The following is a 21,801-nucleotide window of genomic DNA, read 5'->3' on the forward strand; positions in this document are numbered from 1 at the left end:
CTGTGTACTGTGGTGTTGTGTGTCCATTGGTCCTGTTGTCCCACCTATTTCACTTTTGGCTCACTTAGATACCAACCACTGCAGAGGAATAGGATGAGGAGGCAAGCACAAGTGTACAGACCCCTTGTAGACTTGGCTACACTGGTGGACTGCCACATCATACTCACCTATAGTCTGGACAGGGCCACAATTACAGGTCTGTGTGCACAATTGGAGCCTGATCTGATATGTGCTATCTGTAGCACCACAGCAATTCTTCCTCTTGTGCAGGTGCTATCAGTGCTCCATTTCCTGACAACAGGTTATTTCCAGGTGACTGTGGGCTTGGCTGCAGGAATGTCACAGCCAATGTTCTCAATCGTGCTGGCAAGAGCTTTGTCTGCCCTGATAAAACACATGTGCAGCTACATTGCTTTCCTCCAGGTGGAAGATTTTGCGACTGTGAATGCCGGATTCTATGCAATGGGACATATCCCCAATATTATTGCGGTGATGTATTATGTGATTTTTAGTTCCCCTATGTTGTGCATGCTTTGGTGATGGGTTTCCATGCAGGGCTGGGAGAGCTGTCCATGCATTGGTATGGCATGCAGGGCTTGGCATTGGGGTTATTCATCTGCGTTGATGTAGTGTGTGGGATGGAGTTTAGCGATGGGATAGAGGGTGAGGGTGTGAGATGGCATGCAGTATTACCAAGACTTGCTCCTCCCATGCTGTGGGGAGGAGGTGGGGGTCCACCACTAGTCCTCTGTATGGCAAGCTGATGCCTTGCTGCTATGGAATGTACCTTCCCCCAAAGGTTGTTCTACCTCTTCCTGATGTCATCCCTTGTTCTTGGATGCTGTCCCACAGTGTTCACTCTGTCCACGATTCTCCACCATAGCTCAATCTTCCTTGTCAGTGAAACGAGGGTGCTTTTGTGGGGACATCAGTGTTGGGTAGTGTGTGTTGGTGAGAGTGTGTTGAGTAATGTGGTGGGGTGTGTAATGTGGGGTGCGTGAGGGATGTATGGGTGTATGTGGTGTGTGTGTATATCTCCTGGCAGTGATTGTTGTTCGTAAAGGGTTGTGGGTAATGTGGGTGTGTGTTGTATAGTGCTGTGGATGGGTGTGTGCGGTGTGTGTATGAGTGACAGGTGTGTGTTTTTTGTATTGGCCAATGTAGTGTTGTTTTGTATGTGGGTGTCCATTCTGAGCACAGCGGTATTTACCACCAATGGTTTACTGCTGTTAATTGTCCGCTGTGGTGATTCGTGGGTCATAATGTGATGGGCATTGTTTTGTTGGTGTAACTGTATGGGTGTTGGGACCACCAATTTTGCACTGACCTTCGGGCTGGCAGATTTGTGTATGTGGCTGTATTCTGTCGGATTGGTGTGTGTGTGTGTGTCATAATATGGCGAACAAATATTCACCACCACTGTGGTATGTTGGCAGCTATCAGCATGGCTGTAAGTGGCATTTACCGCCAATGTCATAATGAAAGCCATTTTTTTTCGTCTCTATTTATCTGTCAAAATCAGTAAAAACTGAAAACTGGAAGCCTTAGTTATGAGATAAGGACCAGTTACTTGAATGTTGTATGCCAATTAATAAAGATGTTAACTATGAGCTCCGTGTGTGGCGTGTTCTTGTGCAGGCTTCAGGGCTGGAGATGGCATAACAAGAAACACACAGTTTTTTCCTAATGAAATAACACACACCTAGGAGGACTGAAAAAGCTGCTACAAGTGTGAAAATTACATGCAAAGAAATAGGGACACTGGTAGATAATTTACAGATCTAAGTAATTCAAGGTTTGCTTCTGCTTTGCAATTGTGAACTAACTGGAAACCAGGAGGGAGGGATTTATCAGTAATATGAGAGAATAACAAACACTTTGGGGTTGATTCACTAAACCATTTATGACTAACTAAAATGGTGCTCCTTAGTACTTTTAGGTTTCACTAAGCCTGGAAAAAAATGTTAGTAAAGCTGGAGTAATCGGGATAATTTCAGCAATTTTGTGTTATTCTTTTGAGGAAAAAGTACCCAAAATTACGTCAATACATCATCCGCATATTTGTGTGTAATGTGGCACACAATTCCTAGAGAAGGAGCACAGGAACAATGAACTTTCTGAGCATGAGCAGATGCTGCTGTTCCTGTTCTGTTTCATTTAGTGATATTTTACTAGTGTAAATGCATCCCTGGATCCATTTTGGATGTGAGAGTGCATTTTGTGATAAGAAAATGTTGCTAAACACTGGGTTATGCTCCTCACATATATCTGTATAGTGGTGCATACATTTTCTCTAATTTTGCATAGTTACAGTCCAGCAAATTAGGCACGCTACGCTTACCTCTACAGTTTTGTGTATATGTGTGAGAAAACAGGGCTGATTGCAGAGGCCCCCTAACTTTTTGCCCCCATTTTCCACTTTTTGCTGGTGTTTTTCTGACTCTGATGGTGCCCTGGGTACTGCTAACCAGTCCCAGGGCCTGTGCTCTGTGTAAAATGGATATGCAAATTAGGCTAATTATAATTGGCTAAGTTAACCTACCTATAAGTCCCTAGTATATGGTAGGGCATGTAGGTTTAGGGACCACACCCATAGGTGCACTGCTGAGGTGCCCAGTGTCATTTTAAAGGCAGGCTTGCCTTGCTGGCTGCTTTTAAATTAAAGTTATATGCAAATTCGACTTTGGAATTAAAAGTAGTTCCAAAGTCTTAAACTACCTTATTTTTTACATATAAGTCACCCCTAAGGTGTGCCCTATGTGCCCCTAGGGCTGGGTGCCATGTAACTATAAGCAGGGACTTTATAAAAATAGTTTTATAAGCCCTGGTGAGGTAAAAACAGCCAAATTCGTTTTTCCCTCATTGTAGTAAATGGTCTTCATAGGCTAGAATGGGGAGACTTTATTTTAATTTTTAAAGTCTCCTTAAATGATGCATACCAAGAGTTTGGTATCAAATTAATTGTTGTAATAAATCCCACAACTTCCAGTTGTGGGATTTAATATAACTTGTTTAGGTAAAGAGTTTTAAACTTTACCTGAAAAGTTGGCAATTTTAGCCCTGCATTGTTTTTGCTGCTATGCTCTGATTGGCCAGCCTTGAGCAGCTTGGCCAAGCTGCCTTGATGAGGTGTGAAGTGGCCTGGCTTCACACAAAGGAATGTGCCTGTGGGAAGGAATCTCCCCTCAGCAGATGGTGAGGCAGGAAGGGGGAGGGCTGCCAAACTGGTCTTCAAAGGCAGAGAAGGACATTTGGAGCAACCAGCAACACCCCCACATCCTGCAACCCCAGACAACTAGGTGCCCCTTTGATTAGATTAGGAGAGGGCAGGAGAGGGGTGTGTTTATGATTTTTAGCCACACCAGTGGGTGGGCTCAGCCAGATGTAACCTCCAAAAATCAGATTCAGCCATGGTGGATTTTTGGAGAATGTTGCCTCCTGGGATTGATTTTTGCCACACTTCCCAGGAAGTGGTCATCACAGGGGGAAGGACCCTGCACCTGATTGGAGAACCAGGACCCCCCTGCTTTTCACCCAGGAGAAAGGATAAAACTGGCAAACCTGCACCCACACCTCAGTTCCCTACCACATCCAACAAGGAAGAACAACAGAAGAAGAAGGACTGCCCTGCTGGACCCCTGGCCTGCACCTGGAACCTGCACTCAGAAGGACTGCACCAGCTGCACACTTGGGCTTCACCACAAGAAGGACTTTGCCTGGCTTCAACTGGTTCAAGGAGGGACTCCTTGTTTGCTACAGGTGAAAAATTGCTAACCAGAGTCCCCTGCACCAACTCCTGAAGAAAGCGACCAGCTGACCACTGTCCAGTGGCCAAAAAGGAGTTTGCACCAGGTGCATTCTGGGAGTTGTAGTCCGCAACCCCCAAGGACCATCTCAGAACTTCTGGACCCTTGGGGTGAGCTGTGGACCCCAAAAGAACCTTAAAAGGACATCTGGGAGAAGCCCCAGAAGTTTGGAGAAGTTTGATCAACTTTTGTAAAAAAGCTCCACAGAGGGACCGACCCGCCGTGGCAACTCTAGCCGGCTTGCCTCAACCGCGACCCGGCCTGATTTGCTGGTTCGTCCCAGTAAAGAAAATCTCTGAAAAAGAGACTAAGGGGGTCATTCCGACCCTGGCGGTCCATGACCGCCAGGGCCGGGGACCGCGGAAGCACCGCCAACAGGCTGGTGGTGCTTCCTGGGCCATTCTGACCGCGGCGGTAAAGCCGCGGTCAGAAAAGGGCAACCGGCAGTTTCCCGCCGGTTTACCCCTGGCCCAAGGAATCCTCCATGGCGGCGCTGCTTGCAGCACCGCCATGGGGATTCCGACCCCCTTCCCGCCAACCTGGTCCTGGCGGTACAAACCGCGAGGAACAGGATGGCGGGAACGGGTGTCGTGGGGCCCCTGGGGGCCCCTGCACTGCCCATGCCACTGGCATGGGCAGTGCAGGGGCCCCCTCACAGGGCCCCATAATGATTTTCAGTGTCTGCAAAGCAGACACTGAAAATCGCGACGGGTGCCACTGCACCCGTCGCAGACCAGCAACTCCGCCGGCTCCATTTGGAGCCGGCTTCATCGTTGCTGGGTCTTTCCCGCTGGGCCGGCGGGCGGCCTTTTGGCGGTCGCCCGCCGGCCCAGCGGGAAAGCCAGAATGGCCGCCGCAGTCTTCTGACCGCGGTGCGGTCATTCGGCGGTAACCGCATGGCGGGTGGCGACCGCCGCCCGCCGCGGTTGGAATGACCGCCTAAGTCCGAAGGTAAAAAGTTGACCGGGACCTCCCAGCCAGCGTATCCGAGGAGGGCTCCATGGACGTCGGATCAAGATCCAGGTTTACCCCGGTCGAAGGATTTTCACCTTGAAAAAACGACTAAGTCCAAAGGTAAAAATCTCCACTGAGGATTCCAGCATCGCGTATCCGGAAAAGGGCTCCAGGAGGTCAGATTGGACTGGCAGGTTCGTCCCGCTGAAGAAAATCTTCGAAAAAAACACTAAGTGTGAAGGTAAACTTTTAACGAGGCCTCCCACGGCCTGTAGCCGAGCAGGGCTCCATCGCGGTCGGCCTTAAACTTTGACTTTGCCCCGGTCGAGGTGCAACCAGATGACCCGATTGGCGCTTTTTGTTTCTAGGTGCTAAAAAATAATAATTCTTTCAAAATTCATATCTCCGGTTCCCCTTATCCGATTTTATTCGTTTTGGTGTCATTTTAAAGATAAAAATATAATCTATTTTTATAAATTGGTTTCGGATTTTTAAACTGTTTCCTGTGTTTTATTAGAATACTGTTTTGTGATATTTTAATGCTTTACACTCTGTCTCCTAAGTTAAGCCTTGACCCTCGTTGCCAAGCTACCAAGGGTTGAGCTGGGGTTAATTTACTGTGTAGGTACCTACCTGCCCTTACCAATAACCCATTTTCCAACAATATGCCTTTGTGAATAAGTCTTAAAACATGTAAACTGGGGGTACTCTGGGAACATTCATATGAAATTAGTACAAATAGAAAGGACTGTGTTTGGAACAATTCACAAAGACATGTAAGAGTACTAAAACAGTAAACCGGTAGTATCACTTCCCGTTTACATAAATGCTTTCATGAATCAGCCCACTTACATTTAGCAGTTAGGGAGGTATATGTACTTTGAGGTCTGTTCAATAGGAACTACAAGTTAGATGTAAAAGTAGCAAACAAAAAATTCTGAAGTAGTGGTTTGAGAAGACAAATAGAGTGATATATTTTAGTCTTGGCCTAGAGGTTTAGATTATGGATCTAGTGAAACCATTTAGAGTATGTATTACTGACGTAATGTAGTGTTAAAGGTAATGAATGATATGAACTCACATATGATCTTAAGACCCCAGTGCAACCATAAGGGACTTTGGTGTCAATAGGTTAGGACACTATTGAATCTCTAAACACATTGAACCTGATCCACATAGGTGGCTTACAATTTTAAGTGACTTACACTTTTAAACTTTTTGGCTATTTACAAACTCTGAATGTAAATTTACTCCAAATGTTTAACACACATGTATGCAACAAAGTTTGGGGCCAGGGGACTATACACTTTTGAGAAGCTTACAATTTTGACTAAGTGTACTACTTTTGGGCTATTCACAAAATCAGAAGACTTTTTAAGCTTTAAAGCAATCAATTATCACTATTTCCAGTTGACTGGGATCTAGGCATGATTTCAGGCAAATTTAGATGGAGTGAAGATCAGAAGTACGTAGTGGGGTAGGTGCATTACCTTCCTTTGTCAATCAGGTCCTCAGAATATTACCAAGTACTGGATGAAATCTAGCCTGATTTTTCCAAATGTTCATGGCAAGGATGATTAACAGTCAAATAAACCTCTTTGTATATGAAGATAAAGTGCCCCTGTTTGTGTGGTTAATCCTATTTTTTGATGATTAATACTGGTGTTTTTTTTTTCTACTTTGTACATGCGACACTGGTAAACAACTACCATACCACGTGTTCTGACCGATAAAATGTGATGATTTGGCTAACACCTCATCAGTATATTTAACTTTCTTATAAGCCAATGGTATATGGTGTCTTGAGTACACCTATAGAAAGGAAGGTTATATGTCACCTAAAAACTACAGCACTACTGTGCTACCACTATTGTAACCAGGCTAACATGACTGATGAAATCAGATTTGGAATAAGTATTAAGAAAATGTACTTTTAGAAAATTACCTTTTCTCTGCCTTAACCCTCTGGAGACTAATTTGCATTATCCTCCAGCTGTAATCCGTTAAATGCTCTAGCCCTGAATTAGGTGTCAAAAATGCTCACAGAGCAGATACAAAGGCCTCAGTGTCTGCAGTTGCTTTTGTACCTCTGGAAGGATGTGTATTTGGGCAGTGCCCAGGAACTCGATCTACTTTAAAAGGTCCTCCCCTGTCACAGGAGATGTTAGAGCACACCTGCACATGCCTTCCTCTGTTCCCTAGTCAGGCAAGCTCTACTCCTAATAGGCTGCCCTAGAACTAATCTGAGGTGTCCACACATATTAGAGATTACTCATTTCCCTGGCCACTTCTCAGTAGGGGGGGGTCACACAGACTGCACAGGGAAAGAAAGGTTTCACCATTTTTGATCTAGGGAGAGAGGGGCACTGTGGGGTTGTTTGCAGTACAGCACACAGAAACTGCTGCAAAAAGGAATAGTGCTACCCCAAGGAAGTCTATCCTTAATGGTAAATGAGGGGCCAAGAGTCACTCCCTACCCTCAAGCTAATGGCAGGTATAAATGTGCAGTCATTTGTAACTTGATTGGAATGCTTTGGATCTGTAAAAGAACAGCAGAAGGACTGAACCTGGTGTTTGAAACCTGGGAGGAGACTTGAATAGATTGGCCTGCTTCCACTTGTACCCAGGACAAAAAGATGGACTCCAAGGGTTGGTTGGGTAGGTTTCTGTGTGGGCTACAGGACCACAACAAGCTGTAAATGGACTTTACCCTGAAGAACCTGGCTCACCATTACAAACTGAATCTGACCTGGACCCTGCTGGTGCCCTGTTCTTCTGAAGTGAGTTTTTAACCCCAAGTGAAGTTTCTGAGGTCCTGGAAAACTTGACCGTGTCAAAGCATAGTCATCCTTACATCTTTGGAAAACCTGGGACTTGGTAACTATTTGGACTCAACTTCCTCTAAAGAACCATGACAAACCTGCCAATCCGATTCATCAGAAGTGAGTTTCAGCTGGGCTGAAGAAACAGGTGTCAGGCCTTCTCCACAGCAGCAGCAATTCTGATTCATTGGGGCCTCTCAGAGAAGGTATCTGGCCTCTTGGATGCCTCTTGTGATAAATCCTGCAACATTACTCCACTGGAGGATTTCAAGCTCCAGAAAAGAGACTAAAGGCCTGATTTAGAATTCGGCAGATGGGTTACTCTGTCACAATGGTGACGGATATCCCGTCCGGCGAAATCCAAATCCCATTGAATATGATGAGATTGAGATTTTGGTGGACAGAATATCCGACACCATTGTGATGGAGTAACCCATCTGCCGAGTTATAAATAGGGCCCTGAGGGTGTGATGAAGAGTTCTACAAATGGGATACTCTGTTACAAATGTGACTGATAGCCCAACCTCTGTATTACAAGTGTATTATATCCTATGGCACTTATAGAATGGGAACAGGATATCGGACATCTTTCTGGCGGAGTCACTTGCCTGTCAAACTCTAAATTAGGCCATAAGTACTCAGGTAGAGATCTTGGCAGGAGAAATGCACCTAAAGTATTAGGCTGGCAGGGGGACTGCATTGGGTGCAAAATGTAAATTTCTCTCACTCAGAACTTTTCCTGACAAACCAAAGGCTTCACAGGGACTTTTTCCACTGCCTGACCAACATCCTGGAGCACTCTTCGTACACAGCCTGCTGCCTCTCCCCTAAAAAGGATTTGACTTTCAGAAATAAAAACACTAATTCTTAAGATGAGACCTCCAAAGTTATAGAACTTGGTTGGTGTATATGACCCTCAGTCCATTGTTCCTAGGTCCCATTCCATTACAGCCACTGACTACCATTGGTGCTTGGAGCTGGGTGGGACTATTTTCACTTAAACTTTAAATATACATATCTCTGGTACCCTCAATTGAGTGGTAGTCATTTGGTGTCATTTTCTTCATTACATCATTTTCTATGTTAACAAATTGGAGTGAGGTTTAAATTATGTTGTATTTTCAACTTCCTTGGTACTTTTTTAATGCTTTACTCATTTTCATGAGCCGTAGCTCCTGATGTTGCACTCAGGTTTAAATCACAGAAACCTTAAACTGGTCCTAATATGATAGTCACATTATAACTTGTGGTGGACTACAATCCACCCCAATAAATAATTCACTTTCTCACATCTACTGATGAAAGACACCAGTCACAGAGGCCAACTCAGTTGTTGAGGACTGGCATGTAAATCTAGCAATGACACATATTGCAGCTGTGCTATGACTATTCAATGCAGCCACTGGAAGCCTCCCCACAACATTTGATTTGGGGTAGATCATATTGAAAGCTTTTTGAATTTGATCCATAAAGTAAATGAACAGTGTGGGAAATCAGGTTGTTCTGTCATGCTGACCTAATCTGATAGATTACACATAACACTTGCTACACAAAATTCCTGAAAATATGGCATTTTGCCAAGCTGTGTAGTGCAGATACATTATACATAGTACATGAACCTCCGTGGCTGCTGTTTGCAGTGCATTTATGTTTTACACCATATGACAGTTTTGCAAGTTATATATGTTGTCAGTTTTGCATTTAACATATTTTTTCCTAAATTCCACTTAATTACACAAAAATAAGTGATGCTAATTTTGCATACTCCAATTTGTTATTTCATGTAAGTCAGGAAAACATCCAGAGGCAAGGATGTCTTCCTCGAGGTATTTCTACCAGGACATTTTAAAATAAATAATTTCTTGGTTGAGAAAAAAAAAACACTTTAAATGTGGTAATGCTTATTTATAAGTACTTCACACCAGTTTAGGAATATAGATAATGTGTATCTGAATAAAATAAAGTCAAAACGTCCAAAAAAACAATATGCACAAATAAAGATGTCACTTTTTAAAGGTTAAGATGAGTTTCAATCCTCAAGGAACGGTGGTTATATCCTTTTTACACCCAGTACCTGGGATGCATAAAAAATAATGACGCTGATTACCGCAGAGGAGGAGATGCATCAGGAAAGTAAAGTGATGCATCTGTTTTTCTGGAGTGGAAGAGGTGTTGCATTGTTTCTTTCCACATGGCAAAGTGATGCTTCGGGTCTCGGGAGTGTGGTCTTGGTTCCTAACTGCAGTGCAGGGATATTTTGATGTCCAGGGACAATATTTGGAAAGTCTGGAACGCGGTGTGAAGAGGTAACAGGTGCTACATTGATCTGGCAGGCAATGCAGCATCTCTTCAGCCGCGAGATAGGTTCTGCATTGACCCGGCAAGACTTGCATTGAATTTTGCAGGTGTTGCATCTATTTCCTGACATGCTGGATTTTCTTCTTTTTGGTGAAGTCTTTGATGGATCTGAGACTTCAGAACAGGAAGCAAGAGCGGTCCAAGCCCTGGGAGAGCACTTGTGGAGGAAAGCAGCGTCCTTCCAGCAGAGTCAAGGGTCAGGGGCCAGCAGGCAGCAGGGCAACAAGCAGGACAACAGTCTTTCTGGCAAAGCAGTCCAGATGAGTCCTTTGGGCAGCACAGCAGTGCCTCTGACGGAGTCCAGTTGTAGGACCAGAATTGTTTGATTTGGTGGGGTCACAGACCCAGTATGTTTACCCAAAAGTGGCTTTGAAGTGGAAAAAACTTAACAGAGTGGTTTGGAAGTGCATGTGTTTCCCTTTCAACCCAGCCCTGCTGCCAGGAGCCCTCTAGGGGGAGTTAGCAATCCTTTGTGTGAGAGCAGGCCATTGGCCTTTGAAGTGTAAGTGAGCCCCTCCGCCCTTCCTGCCCAGCAAGACACATCAGTATGCAGATGTAGTTGAGTGTCCTGTGTTTACGGCTGTCTAGAGTGGAATGCACAAGGGGAGCTGTCAACCAACACAGACCAGATGTGGTTTGGAGACAGGCTGCAAGGCACAGATAGCAGTAAGTGCAGAGAAATGCCTACTTTCTAAAAGTGCCATTTCTGAAATAGCAATGTAGAATCCAAATTCACCAGTAAGTAGGATTTCTCACTTCCGTTCCAACCATACCAAATATGACAAGTCTATTCCTCTCAGATCACAAATTACCACTTAAAAGCATAAAAGGGGATTTCTAATGCTGGTTTACGAGAGGAGCAGGGTTCACAGTAGTGAAAAATTTATTTGCGTGGTGGGGGCTTTCATTACCGAGACATGTAAAACCTATAAGTACATGTCCTGCCTTTTACCTACATAGCACCCTGCCCTATGGGCTACCTAGGGCCTACTTTAGGATTGACTTATATGTAATAAAAGGGGGATTAAAGGCTTGGCAAGCAGTTGTAAATGCTAAATCAACATGGCAGTGAAACTGCACACACAGGCCTGGCAATGGCAGACCTGAGATATGGTTAAGGGGTTGCTTGGGTGGGTGGCACAATCAGTGCTGCAGGCCCACTAGTAGCATTTAATTTACATGCCCTGGGCATATCTAGTGCACTTTACTAGGGGCCTATAGGTACATTAAATATGCCAGTTGGGTATTAGCCAACGTTGCTCTGTTTAGGGGACAGCAGAGCAAGAGCACTTTAGCACTGGTTAGCAGCGGTAACGCGCGGAGAGTCCCAAAATCAGAGAAAGTGAGCTCAGAAAAATGAATGGAGGCAGGCAAAAAATTGGGGGAAGACCAGCCTAAGGCTGTTAGGTCTAACAAAAAGGATATTAGTGTTTTGGTTACTTCCTCCGCCGTCTAATGAAAATCTCCCAATTGAACCATAAGGTAACAAATTCTCAATAGTTGTGGCATGCGGCATGTGACCCTAGCCATGATCTGTACATGGGTATGCTAGTTTACCCTTGTCTACCCTAAAGCATCTGCAAAACCTTGTAAAACTATGATCATGTTTGATGGGCCTATAAAGAACTATGCCGGTGGAGGATTGATTCTCTTTTCGCACTCTTAGTGACGAACGTGTGACCTTTTGCTCCTGAAACTAAAAAAGGACTGAGAAAATGTTTTCTTCCTTATTATGATCTCTGTGTTTTTTTCTCTCAGCTGATTGTTAGGTCATTTTAATTTGTCATAGCTCCATCAAGTCTTGCCCAGAACGCATGCTTTTTCAATAGAACAATAATAGTATTAACAAAAAGCTTAGGAAGGCAGAAGTACTCATAGAAATCTGCAACTTTGTAACTTCGGTAACTCTCTGAAGAGACAACATTGTATTGGAAATGGAATAGAAAGCGTGTGGCGAGTAGATGTCTGCCTTTTCCCTCAAATTAATTAATAAAGGATTTGATTCCCAATGTATTCAGATACTTAATGAGATGAACTTTTGATGAACTGAGGTCCCTATTATTTGAAAAACGTATATGAAGTATAGAAAGTACTTAAACTGCCCCGTTTAAATTATGTTTGGTTATTTCGCATTTACAACAGCTATTTTCTCTCACAGAAACATCTAAATTGACAGAATTTGCTGTGGGTGTCATACGTAGTGTACATCAGAAAACCAATCATCTCAGATAAATCAGGAGACCTGGCAGCCTTTGTTCGAGACCATTTTCAATGCTAACACTGCCTGCCGAAGGAATTGCGTGTATCCCTGGGGCAGATGCAATCTTACATTTAGGAGAAAGGTCAATAGCAATTCAGTGAAGGAAAGGGTGATATTTAAAGTGGGGTACATTTTCCTTTTGGAATAGCTGATAAAAAAAACATACATTAAACATTACTGGTTTCCGTGACGTTTCAAGACACAGAATACAGAACTGAGAAAATAAAAATGCTAATAAGGTTGTGATGGACTCGTTCTCCTCTAATAGAAACAAACCGGACCGCCAGGATTGCTATACGCTTAGGTAAATCAAGCTCTGGCAGCCCTTTGATTTGTTATGGGGCTCAAAAAGCGCCTCATAGCACATACTCATTACCAGGCACATGCTACTATTTAATCAAAGATTGGAAAGCAGTAAAAGAAAATGCAAATCATTTATTCGGAATGTATTTTATAAAAAATCCATATTTTCCATATCAATTGTGTTTACACAGCTATTCACACAGTAATTAACACCGAAATATTCTGCACTAAATTTCATTGCTTTCAGTTAAAACTGAATCACTGGAATAGGATTCTTAAAAAATATTGATTTTATGGCAAAATTGTGATAATGCAGTACACTTTTGTATTTTGCATTTTACTTTTGGTCACATTATGTAGAGTCTTTATTTTATTTTCTCTTTATTATCACTTATGAATATATGTACAAAACGTTTTTTGTGGTAAAAAAAAACTGGGCTGAATCGTATAGTCCGGCGGTCTGAGACCAAAAATAAGCATTTTGTAATGTACAAATGCCAATTTAGTTGGTAACTAGTACTTCAATTGGAATTTGGTTTAGCATTTCCTGGGCAAATTTATACGCCATTTGTGCCAAACTTGTGTCATTATTTTTACACAAATTCAGTGCAAACCAAATTCCATACTTATATTTTGACGTTAGACACTGTGCAAAATGCCCTTCCCCATATTGCCACCCCCACCTGGCGATTTTGTTTTTTTTACGCTAGCCCACTCCTTGCTATGGTTTGCACCATTCCATAAATATGGTGCCCAGCTGGCGCTCAGGAATGGCGCAAGCCGGTGCTAAACTTTTTGATGCAAAACTGCGTTACTGCAGTTTTGCATCAAAAAGTATAAATATGCTCCTCGGTGTCAGGAAGATGCGTGTTTAGGGCATTCCTTCCAACTACCAAAATGCAGTGGTACGTATTAATGTTCTGCGACTGAATTAACAGTCACAAAATGTTAAGGGGCATATTTTTGAGAGCCTTGTGCGGGTGTTGGGACATTTACGGCCTGACTTATGAAAAGTTAGCGACGCCTTGGTGTCATTTTTTAATGCAAAAGTGGCACAAACTTACAAAACATAATTATATTTTGCAAGTTTCTGCCACTTTTGCATCAAAAATAAGGCAAAGGCGGCACTAACTTTTCATAAATCAGCCCCTTATTTTGATGCAATGGCAGCACAGCCAGTACTCCATATCTACAAGTTGACACATGTAGCCCAATGCTTCAGTTTTAGTAGGCCTGCATCAAGCATACCTGTGCCAGAACCCGCTATGCCATGCAGAGACTAAAATATGTAAGGTGGAGTTCCTCTATATATTATAATATTGTAAAACTGTGTTGGACCTGGCCCTTATTGCAGGGTTATCCCCAAACCTTTTGCCTTCTCTTATTTTTTCTGACCTGTTTTTGTTGCTTTAGGACTCTGGGCACTGTACCACTGCTAACCAGTGCTAAACTGCATATGCTGTCTGTCTACATTGTATTGGTGATTGGTTTAACCATGAGTGTCATATTTGATTTACTGGTAAGTCCCTATTATAGGGCACCATGTCTGCCCAGTGCCAGTTAATCAAATTCTACTAGTGAGCATGCAGCACTGATTGTGCTACTCACATGAGTAGCCCTGTAAACATGCCTCAGACCTGCCACTCCAGTGTCTGTGTGGTCAGTTGCAAACTGTCATTTCGACCTGGCACGTGCACCCACTTGCCATACCCATACCGTCCCTTTAACTATATATAAGACACCCCTAAGATAGGCTCAAGGCAGCCCCATGGGCAGGGTTCAGTGTATTTAAAAGGTAGGACATGTACTTGTGTGTTTTAAAGGTCCTGATAGTGAGATGCTAAATTCAATTTTCACTATGGCAAGGACTATCTTTCCCACAGGGTAGCAATGGGATTGCCTTGAAATGTGCAATTTCCCATTGGGAGCAGATGGAAATATGGGGTTTGGGGTCTCTTAACTCACCATTTAAAAATACATCTTTTGTTGAAGGCTGTTTTTAAATTGTAGGTGTGCGATAGTCACTTTGAGAAAGTGGGCATTTTCTTGCTTAACCATGTTGTCCCTCTGTCTGGTTGTGGAATACACAACTAGGTCAGGATGACAAATGGGCTGTTTGTGAATTCACTTTTGACAGTCACACAAAGGGAACTGATATGTTCCATGCATATCCTGATGGGTATTCTTGGGCAAGAGTGGTGGGAGGAGCTGACACTTGCGCTTGAAAAGGGCTGTGCCTGTCCTTACACAATGCAATGTCCAACCCCCATGGAGTTTGTTTGGGGCCAGGGCAGAAATGGCAGGGTCTTTTGCACTACAAAGACTTCTCTTTGAAGTTTGCCTATTTCAAAGACAGAAATGGGTATAAGTACTGGGCCACTGACCCTACAAAGAACAATTCAGGACGGAGGTCATTCTGCTAGGAAGAAGAGCTGGATGCTGTAGGAGGGACTGCCACTCTGCATGTTGCTTTGTTGTCCTGGCCTGCTGCTTGCTGCTTCTGTCTCGGGAGTGAAAGGACTGGACTTTGCTTTCTATATCCTGCTTTCCAAGGTTCTCCAAGGCCTTAAGTTGTCTCAGAGACATCAATTACTTTATATTCCAGAGCCTGTGTTCCTCTGCTGAGAGCCCTGTCTGATCACGTGGTGCCAAAACCAGTTCTTAAAGGAAGTTTTTGGTGTTACAAGAAGAAAATCCATGCATTGACTTACAGCGTCATTCCTGAGTGACACATCACTTGATGCAATGACCACGGTTTTCTATGCATGCTTCAGCTTTCCGTCTGGCTCATCACAAGAACCACCACTGCATGTTTTTTGAGCATCGCATCAATGAAAGCTTTGACACACCACCCTGACTCTGACACAGCCTCTGTTTCATTACTGTGAGATCAATGCATTGTGGCTGAACTTTTGACGCCTCATTGACAAATTATCTCTTCAAAAGCACCACACCACAGTAAGGAACCAATGCTTCATGCTGGTCATGCTGCAAACAACACATCACCTCCCCTGTGGCAGTAAGGAACCAAGGCATCACCTGCGCTGCCTAGCAGTAAGGAACTGATGCATCACCTCCCCTGCAACAGAAAGGAACTGACACATCTCCGGCTCTTTCAACACATCACCTTCCCGTCGCTCACATTGTCTTTGTTCTAGAAGCATCTCAGATACTTTGCCTCATTCAAGCACTTCATTGATTTCAAGGAACTACAGTTACACTTAGGGCTTCATTACGACCTTGGCGGCCGGTGGTACACAGGCAGTAACACCGCCAACAGGCTGGCGTTGTACCGCCAGGTGGGTTATGACTGTGGCGCAAAAGCCACGGCCATACCACCGGCACCTCCAACACAGCCATCGTTTACAGCCTTTCCTACCCTCTATCCTGGATGACATCATCAGCTTCACACCCCAGTACCTCCTCTTCCCCAAGACACAACAACAGCAGTTGGACACCACGCAAGGTTTCTATGCCATTGCGGGAGTTCCTCCTGTGCTAGGTGCTATAAACATCACACACTTGCAACTGGGTTCCCCCACACATACATCATACCTGTACAGGAACCAGAAAAATGCGTACTCCATCAATCTCCAGGCCATTGTGAACATCTTTGGGATTTTCACCAATGTGCTGGTAAAATTCCCAGGGAGTGCTCATGATGCTTACTTCATCAGGCACTCCATCATCAGTAAGCGCTTCTGGAATGGGCTACACGAACGGCTTACTTGCTCGTAAGCAAATCTGCAGTACATAACAGACCTACTAACAGTAAATATTTTATGACAAAATAGCCTTCTCTGTGTCTGTTGACCAAGATAGGGTGTAATGTATGAGGGGGGTGCCACAAGCCTGTGCCATGTGTCATGGCACATTTGTAATTCAAGCCCCCAAGTCACACATGTGAATACAGGCAAAGCCACTTTGTGTACCTTTGACTGGTGTAAAGATCCAGAGCAATCCAACACTGTGCAAAATGCAGTATTACATCACTGTGTGCAAGGGAGCGGTTCCATGACCATTGTGTGTGTGTGTCCTCATGCAACACCTATGGTTCATGAGGCATGTCATGTATCCCACACAAGGTAAACTTTGAAATGTGTCAAATCAATTGCTGTCTCTGAGTGATGTTTGCCAAGGGAAAAATACCTCAAGTCACCCAAGACACTCCTGCAAATTATGTGTGCTGCATTTCATGGCACACCTATATAGACTATCAGGCCTCTGAGGGCTCTTCCTGGGCAGGAGGTTGGCCTCACTTTCACAAAGTCAATCCAACATGAAATGCAAGCACATGAGCACCAGCTAGGCAGCCCATTGTGCGCCATTGCAGGTTGAAAAGACCGGAATGTGCTGTATGGCCTAAATGCTGTTCACCACTGCCCTTTTACAGTGATGCAATGCAGTGCATATAAGTGACTTGCTGCACTGCACCAAACCAAATTCCCAAATGTCTGGGCCTTTGTGTCATGTGCACATAGTTGGCCCAACGCACTGCAGCTTGTAGACAATGATGACCACATTTACATGCACTCTTTATTCAGTCAATGGTAATAACTACAGAACATCAGTGACTAGTAATGTGTCATTTCACTCTGTATGAATGAATGCAACCACATCATATGCAACGCCTACGGAATCATGATTAAAACTATGTGGTAGGGCCAGACAAACCAATATGAGTACAAAGCCAACACAAGAGAAATGTGAGATAAGTATCTCCTCCATGGCATACCTACTATCTGTATCAGTCAAGGCTCAACAATGTCAGAGGAGTGAGACAAGTATTTAGGAAATTAGTACATATGTTACACATGCCAGTATACTTTGATGTTGCTTAAAGTGCAGGAGCAACACAGGAAGAAGTCTTTTGAAAGGCTGTGTGTTGCATGCTGCAATACTGGATAACACTGTGGCAGCAACAGTACACAACACATTTGTCTCAGTCATGCTGACAATCTACGCACAGACATGCACTTAAAGCCCTATTGACAAATGCAACCAATGTGATGGAGCCTCAGAACAGGTTCTGTGGTGTTAGTTGCCCAAATGAAAAGCATTTAAAATCAGCTATGTGAAACTCAAAAAGTCTAACACAATGGTTGCAAACATGGCATACATCAGTCATCAGCATAAAATAAAATACAACCTTCACAAGGCACCGCAATGTACTTAGGATACAATTCTCAACATTCATTTGCCACAGCTATGATGATATAATCACGGCATGCCAGTATCCAATTCCCTAAAAGTTCCAAAGAAACTCATACATGTGAAGACCAAAGTATTATGTGGCAGACAGATGTTTTTTACTACATCAATGACTCCAAAATAGAGATGCCCCACATTGCAATTCCTATGTGTCAATCCCAGTGCACCATACCAAATTGTCTTGTGAAAAGCAACAACTGAAGGCTGACAATAAGTCAGACAACTATCCATGAAACATGTTTGGAATGCATCACATGTTTGCACATAAATCACATGTTAAAGTAAGTGAACAATTCAAAGGCTCAGTCATTGTCAGGAAGTGCAGCAACCACATCACTGGTTCCACAGCAACATAAGTGTGTGTGAATGTGAAAGAGGTTGGCAATGTCACAGCCTACCTAAGGATGACCAAAAGGGCAAAGATATGATCAACATACTATCACTTTACACATATAGTGAGTGCACATACCTAGAGTGACAATGAACCTCTCAAAGACCTATCACAGTAAGCTACTGGACACATATTATTGTTTGCATGTGGAAAGTTCAAAATATCAGGCATGCACATCTTTTGCCATGACACAGAGAACTGGAAACATCATGTGGAATAAATGGGCAAATGTATATGTAATAAATATTGTCAAATGCTAGTAGAAATGTGAATGAGTCATCCACTTCAGATTAACAGACATGAACAGGATTGTTGGTGTAACAATCACCATAAATATTGACCGAAATACGTTTTCTTTTCTAATTTCAGCTTACCAAGGTTATGGGCTAAAGCCATGGGTCATTACCCCAATAGGACATTCCCACACAGAGGATAAACAGCAGTACAATCAGGCACTGGGAAAAACAGGGGCATTGTCAAAAGAATGTTTGATTTGCTGAAGTCCTGCTTCTGTTGCTTGTACATGTCAGGGGGAGATTGCTATACTTCCCCTCCCCATGGTGTGCAAAATAATTCTTGTATGTTGCATCCTGCACAACCTATGTGTACTGACAAATGTCCTATGAGATGTGACCAATGATGAGCAGAAAACAATGGGGGCGGATAAGGACAGAGGAGAGATAGAAAACATAATGGCTGGTAGGCGGTGATGTGACCACATTGTGAACATTTCTTTGCAGACATTTTCGTTTAATGGATGGACTAAATCTGAGATATGGAATGATTTGTGCTAAATGTAAATAAATGTATATACATCATCTTTATGTTTGCAATTTTATGTCAAAGTCACTGTAAACATCAAATCACTCACATCTCCGCAACTTGAATTTGACTCCAAAAGTAACTATTTTGTTGTCAGAGCCATTGGGCTACATTGGGCCATTGTTCACCTCATTCAGACCACCCATACAACAATGCCATGTGATGCAGTGCACTCCAGTAAAGGGACAGGCCAGGCATGCCACATATCTACATCCAAATTTGTCATTCCTGTCCTCACACATTTGAGCAATGCAATTCTGCACAATTAGCAGTCTTTCTGTATTCTGCAGCAGCAAAGTGTGTTTCAGATGCCGCTCTGAGTGTTGGAACACAAACAATCAAATATGTTCATACCTGAAATATTCAACATAATGTAGTGCGTCTCACCAATGTGGTAGAATGCACAATGGTAGCACTTTGCAGGAGCTATTGTTGTAGCACACTCCTTCGCAGATCATCTGTGACAGTTGTAATTGGCAAAGGACAAGTATGATCTGTACAAAATACAACTGAGTTATTACAGAATGCGTATATGCATGTCAGAGGAACCTCAAAACACTACATATGTGACTCACTTCCTGACCTAATTGTAATATACTGCTACTGGTGTGTAGCCATTTTAGTTATAGCTGTTAATTTAGCACACTAGGCCTACCGCTGTGCACTTTAACATATATATATTTTATTCAGCTTTGTTGATTATTTTAACAATAATGACATTTGCAGTCTTGTTTTATTTCTCTCTATCTAGCTGTTCTTTGCCTAGGCCAGCACTACGTTCTTAAACAAGACATTCTTGTTCACTCTGTGCTTCTCTCAAGGCTGCAGTAAGATAGGTTGCCGGTACAACGTGGTAACTCTTTGTTTCTGGTATTCCAACACATCCTTACATAGGGACATCTTCTCAGAACATCAGCTGTTTTATTATACAAACACTTCCCTGTCCCATACATGTTAGAGGGAGATTCCAGCCAGATGACCACGACTGTATGCTGATTGCTGAACGCTTCGCTTATGCAGACTTCAGGCCTTTGCTCAGGTATGGGGGATGATGTCTTCCCAGGGGAACCTGAAGGGCAGAACTAGAGCTTAACATACTGTGCTCTAAATATAGTCTAGGTAGGAATTAATCCACTTGACTCTAGTGACAATATGGTAGCGTTATTTCCATGCTTTACTCTCGTCATAATTTTAATGCTGTCAAGCTTTATCGTCTTGGTTATTGCAGTACATGCTTTATTGTCTAAGATACAGTCGCCTCATTAAAACCTTATTGAAACATATACTGCCTCTGTTTGTCGTATATGTGAGCCTAATGTAACTGAGAGAAACGGATGAGATCTGGGTGACCACGATTTCCCTGAGGAATCAATTGTGTCATGCTCTCGGCTGCTCAATCATCCCATCTCTTGGGTAGAGATGAGGCTCTGCTAGTTAGCCGGAGCAAAACTAGTATTGGGGCAACAGGTGTCACCTGTAGTGGGTTAAGACTCAGTCTCCCACACCGCAGGTGATTCTGCCACTCAAATCCAGTAGTCTCATTAGAATAATGAGTGCCTACGTGACAACATAGGTGTCAGTAAACACAACTCACAGGCCTTGCACAGTCATGTACTGCGAGTCAAAATCCTGCATGTGCAACAATATGAGCAGGTGAATTTGCATTTGAGTAATTACCCAGAGAATTATTATAATGGAGATGTATTTATCAAACATCACAGCACCTGAAAATACAGAGATGTCAAGAATATGATATGTCCTTGTGAAAACTATGTCACAAATGTATGGTAACACACATACATTTATTGAACATGGTTTTATGGAGGAAACAGGCTTAGAACTTACCTCTGCATGGCTAAAATAGTAGTATACCCCTGCCCTGAGTGTACAAGTGCAAAGTTGAGGTGATCACTAAACTGCCTACAGCAGGAGTGAGCCAGTGCATTTGTGATTGGCATAATGATGTGCACTGTACATCAGTAGTGTACCTCTGACCATTTTTTGGATGATTTAAATATTCACAATCAATGATTACCCTCTGTTAAGCATGATTGGAATCTTGTCTACACTACTATAAAAAACGTATAGAAGTGTCAATGCAGTATAGCTTGACCAATTCTAACACCATACCACTTGCTTAAAGTCACTTTAATGCATGGGTATGTGGACTCCTTATCTGTTTTTCGTCTCACCTTCACTTTATTAAATAGCTTACATATCTGATCTTGCCTTTGAAACTTATGATTTTTCTTTTGTAATGGTTAGTGGAGATTAGTAATCTAAGATGTACAATTTATTGTGGGCCTACACTTGCAATATTCTTCCTTTCAAAAAATGATCCCATTAATTCGCTCTGAGTTTTGCACAAGAATGCACATATTTCATGTGGTGTAATAAGCATTCCAACACCATTGCCTTCCTTGAATTGGTACGTGTTGGACTTTTGCTTATGCAGGGTCATCCCCAGTCCTTTTGCCTCCTGCCTCCTATTTTTTTTCTGACCTGTTGCTGTTGGTTTTTCAACTCTGAGCACTTTACCACTGCTAATCAGTGCTAAAGTGCATATGCTCTCCGTGTAAATTGTATGTAATTGGTTTATCCATGATTGGCATATTTGATTTACTAGTAAGTCCCTAGTAAGGTTCACTAGAGGTGCCAGGGACTGTAAATCAAATGCTACCAGTGCCACCCACATAAGTAGCTCTGTAATCATGTCCCAGACCCGCCACTGCAGTGTCTGTGTGTGTATTTTTACACTGTAAATTCGACTTGGCAAGTGTACCCACTTGCCAGGCCTAAACCTTCCCTTTTCTTACATGTAAGGCACCCCTAAGGTAGGCCCTAGGTAGCCCCAAGGTCAGGGTGCAGTGTATG

Source organism: Pleurodeles waltl, chromosome 7 (assembly GCF_031143425.1).
Source record: "Pleurodeles waltl isolate 20211129_DDA chromosome 7, aPleWal1.hap1.20221129, whole genome shotgun sequence".
In the NCBI taxonomy this organism is placed as follows: Eukaryota; Metazoa; Chordata; class Amphibia; order Caudata; family Salamandridae; genus Pleurodeles; species Pleurodeles waltl.